Raw genomic sequence first — 5,127 nt, forward strand, 5'->3', positions numbered from 1 at the left:
TACCCAAAGGTATTGAACTGAATGAAGGAACTTTTATATCTATATACATATACATAATAAATAACTAAGATTCAAACGACCTTCGGATAGACAACCGATACCCTAAGTCCACAGCCAAACAAGGAACAGGAAGTAAGGCGAGCTATCAGTCCTAAGTCCTTTCAATCCTACTTATATAACTATATCTATATGGATATGCATTTAACAAAATATAAGTTTAAAAGAGTTTAATAGAAATTATTTAACATGTAAAAGAGTTTATAAAACGATTTGAATCAGTTTGATTTATAAAACAGTTTGAAATGTAAGAAAATCCATATGTTTGATAGTTATTAATCACATGTGATTGATATAATAACTGTAATAGTTCAACTTGTATTCCCCCCCCCCCCCCCCCATAAAAGCATTTAAAATCATTTAAAAGATAAGTTAAGGGGTATGAAATCACCTGTAGTGAGTGATGCGAATGTAAGATCGGTAAAGGATGCTAAGTGTCAAGTGAAGAATTGAGCACACACAGATCCTATTTAGCATATAATGACACATATATGCATCTAATTAGTGTTTATAACAACTAAACATGCAATGGAACAAATGGTATGAAATCACTTGAAATGAAGTCTTAAACCACATAGGGTTGCATATAAGGGATGTAGGGCCTCACATAGGAGTTTACGGCCCAAATAGGGTTGCATATAAGGGATGTAGGGCCTCACATAGGAGTTTACGGCCCAAATGGTAACACCCCCATTAGTTAACGACCCATGGGTTTACGGCCCTATGAGTTTACAGCCGTAAACTCATGGTATTTTGTACCAAAGGTGTTTTAAAGGTCTTACAATCATAAGGAAGTGTTCTAGTCTCTTGTCTAAGCCTTAGGAAGGAGTTATGGTCCTTATGCCACACTAATTAGGGTTTACGGCCAAGGGAGATTGTCTTTGCCGTAAACACCTTTTGATCTTGGACTTTGGATGATTTCAAGTAGCATAACTAGTAAGTACTACACATAGGAAGGTACTCAAGAGTTTAGAAGTCTTTAGGGTGGATTTATGGCTCAAATGCACCACTAACTAGGGTTTACGGCCAAGGGAGATGCTCTTGGCCGTAAACACCTCATGTTCTTGGGAAAAGCTTGATTTCTAGGAGTAATTCAAGGTCTTTACAAGGCAGTAAGTATATAAGAGGATACTTACAATGTAGAAGCTTGAAAGAGTAGTTTTCGGCCCAAAGAACAAAAGTGTTCTTGAAGAAATGAAGAACACTTGAAGATCTAACCAAAATGAGAGATTTCATGGATGAAATCATGTGTATTCACTAGATATTGAAGGATATCAACAAATCAAGGGAAGAAACACTTACAATCTTGAAGATCTAAGAGAAAATTTGGATGGTACTTGAGAGAGAATGAGTTCTTTGGCTTGAAATGGTAAAAGTGATAAATAAATGACTAAGTGTCATGTATATACTTTAGAGTTACGGCCGTAAACTCTATTTTATGGCCGTAAGCTCCAATTCTTGGAGTTTTATGGCTTAAATGTTACACATTGACCTCTAGAGTATACTTCCTAAAATTACCTCTTGAAGGTACTAGGCTTAGAACACTCGAACATACTCTAAATAGTGCTAATAGATAGCAGAAACAGATCTGACTTTGATTGAGTTTAAGTGTCATACAAGATAGAAATTTCGGGTTGTCACAAGGACCCCCCCTGTTAACCCGCCCACTCAAAGAAGAACTCGAATTGTCGATCGCTTTGATAAAGAATCAGTTCAGGCGCCAAGCATTACTACACTCAAACATGCCAAGTTAGAAGCTTCTGACAATAAAAGGAAACTTCTTTTCAAGAAGACATCATATCAAAATGCCCCTGGAGATCAACCACAAATCACCCTCACTGATCTTCAACAGAAAAAATTCGGTCACAAGTACGGTGATAGAACGGGAATTGTATCATGGGGCTATCATGATAGGCTGAACATGTGGATCGTGAAACACAAAAGCAAAAATGTTGAGTATTACAAAGACTTTCACGATTTCAATTCATGGAAAAGGGTTGATCTTTTTGAATTGTCCAGTGCTCCTTTTGCTAATCCATCAAATGATCCAAAGGCAAATCATTTCAAGCTATTCCTTGAGGATCAAGTAAAGAAGGGATTTCATAGTATGAAGACTGTTGAGTCTTTCATCAAACGCTTCCCTAACGTGCTGGATCCTAAGACAAATGAGCCCTTTCAGACTGTTATGTGGCCGCCAATAAATCAAGTTAGACAAATTCCAGTGCTGCAGACCTTCAGTGATGGATCTCTCGCAAACATACATTACTGGGTCTTTGATGAAACTACTGCGTCCGCTGTCATCAAGTTCAAGGATGGTTGCTTTCGCCTGTATGACAAACAAGACCTACTTCAATTTGGGAAGTGGGATATTCATCAACTGGCCCTACATCAGATCAAGGTAGTTGAAGATATTTTTGAGCCTGCTGCTAAAGAGTACACATCAATAGTTGCTGAGATCATTGAAAAGGAGATGTGGCAAGGGGTAATGAGAGGGTCGGACGTGCTTATAATTGAAAGAGACCGAGTCACAGCTAGCCCCAAACCAAGGGGGAGATTGAAGGGTCCAATTTATGGTTTGGGCTAGGCTTTTGGATGTATAGGTCACTTGTACTTTGAGTCATGTAATAGAAGTGTTTTGGTGTATGTTTAAGGCCAAGAGTGTGTTTACGGCCGTAAACTCGTTTACGGCCATGTCAGTTTACGATCATGTCTCTTTCCCTACATGATCGTAACTGTGTCTGTTAGTGGTGGTTGATAATCCATACAATTTACAGTCATCTGTCAGAGTTGTACTAGACGTTTTCCGAATATAAACATGTGCAAGCTTTGATTATTCTTCTTCTACTTAATTCTTATCTTGTTTGATTGTTAGATTGCTTGATCACTGGTTAAGATCCTGTTTCCAGGACCTTATAGTATTCTCAAAATCAAATCAGATTCCATTGACAACAGTACACTTGTAACATAACTAAAAAAATGAAAATATTGAGATTAAACTGAAACAGTGACCAGTTGCTGCCAAATCATCTCCAAAATCATAATTCAAAACTATGCATCTTTTTTTTCTCCGGAATCATAATTTGAAAGTATTCAACTATAGCATACTGATATGACAGAATAGATCAAAATTTTCAAACTAAAGATCAGATTTCTATAGAATGATGGATAGACAGGTAAAACTTAATATTATTCAAATTTAAAAGTATCAAGCCTGCAATTTACATCATTCCTAGCATTCCAAATCATATAGCTACAGTTGATCCGCCTCCACCTGGATCAAAAAAATTTAGGGGACTAAGATGTGTGCGTTGCTGGTGTGGTTTGTTGTTCTTTACTTTCTTTCTTCAATGGACAACAAAAAGAGCAAAAGCTGCCTGAAACCCAAAAAAAATCAATATTCAGATAATTTAAGCATCATTATCTATATTCAACGAATTCAAATAAAAATATTACCAATTGAAAAGATTTATCAGATGTATTACTAATATTGATATCTATATAAATGATTAATTGTATAAAAAAATGGAACAAAAAGAAGAAATATTACACCTCATTATCAAAAATTGGTACCTTAATGTTTTCTAGGCTATTCCTGAAAACAATCATAACTACCATCTATTTCCACAATAAAAGCTTCATCACCTACCCTTCCAAACAACTTTTTAACATCAACCACACATTAAATCCACATTTTTTACCAAGTTCATATAACTAAAACTCATTCCTTGTCCTATCAGGTCTTGGAAAATGATAAATAAGTAGAGATGAGCTATCCCATTTGTAGGGATTAAGTAAGCAGTAAACCTTTCTAGCTTTATAGTTTCATATTAAGAGCAATGTTTGTGAATCTTCATAGCCTTAGACATTACATCGATCTTAATATCGATAAATCCAAGAAAAAACTAACCTGAACCTTAAATAACGAATAGAAAAACTCATCTAAGCACACTTTTGGCTTGATGTTGTTTGTTACTATAAAACAGGAAAAATAAAACTATTTAAAGAGGTTTTGGGCTTGATTCCTAATGAGATAAGATCGAACTTCAACAGATGGATTGTAGATGAAAATAACACTACCTGTTCTTGAAAATGCACATCTGAACAAGCATACATATGTCAAATTCGGAAAAGAAGAGAACCAAGCCACGTGGATCTTTCGTTGACAAAACAGTCAAGCATCACGGTTCTACTATTTAGGCAGATATGGATGGCAGGAGGCGGAACAGGCATCGAGAGGGAGGGAAAAGGTGCGGACGACGGTGGTTGCTCGAATCTGGTAAAGGAATAGAATGGTCTTGGATGTGGTTTAAAGCAACGATTAGGGTTTGGAGAGGATCTGATTCAAAATTTGAAACGAAGATTTTGGTGTAAGAGTGTCTTTGTGTGTTATCAGTTAGTACTTAGTAACATGGACCGTTAGATTACCTAGAAAATCAACGACAAATAGAGATCCCCGTTGGCAATCCGTGTGAGGGTGTTCATACTCCTTGCCAATCCGTTTGTTTGATACTCCTTCTCAAGTTATGCATCGATTTGTTCTACATCATGTTCTAGAAATTGTTTTTAAGACAATTTTTTAAGAGATAGCTTATTTTCATTGTACAATCAAGCTTTATATATTGTAATTAAGACATTAAGATGTATGGTTTATAACATATATATATATATATATATATATATATATATATATATATATATATATATATATATATATATATATATATATATGACCCCTTGCATATTAATCTTTTTTTTTAATTTAAGCAAAAATTTTATAAATAATATCTGGAATAGTGAAATGATGAAAATGCCCTTCAATTAACGGACAAATACGGAGTTAGCCATAAAGACTAAACATTAAAAGTCTTAAAACAACAGAACTTAAGGTTTTTTAAAATTAAGAATGAAACTTAAATTTTTTTAAAACCACAGGACCATTTATGAAGTTTTGTATTCTCTTTTAAATATAAGGCTATTTTAAATTTTAAAAAATAAGATAAATTCTTTTGTCACCACTATAAATAAGTTTCCTTTTAAAATTTTCTATTTTAATCCTTTAAAATTATTAGT

At 34.7% G+C, this 5,127-nt stretch overlaps 1 long non-coding RNA gene across 1 annotated transcript; it reads right to left on the reverse strand.

Moving 5' to 3' along the window:
• Positions 1–3,185: 3,185 nt before the first annotated feature.
• Positions 3,186–4,597, reverse strand: LOC145133406 (uncharacterized). The gene is made up of 2 exons (XR_013718576.1): positions 4,135–4,597; positions 3,186–3,431 (listed from the first exon to the last, which is right to left on the reverse strand). It is a non-coding gene; the product is annotated as an uncharacterized LOC145133406 (long non-coding RNA).
• Between the last annotated feature and the right edge of the window lie 530 nt (positions 4,598–5,127).

The sequence above is a fragment of the Lactuca virosa genome, chromosome 8, assembly GCF_052849685.1.
Source record: "Lactuca virosa cultivar CGN04683 chromosome 8, Lactuca_virosa_CGN04683_v6, whole genome shotgun sequence".
Classification (NCBI taxonomy): domain Eukaryota; kingdom Viridiplantae; phylum Streptophyta; class Magnoliopsida; order Asterales; family Asteraceae; genus Lactuca; species Lactuca virosa.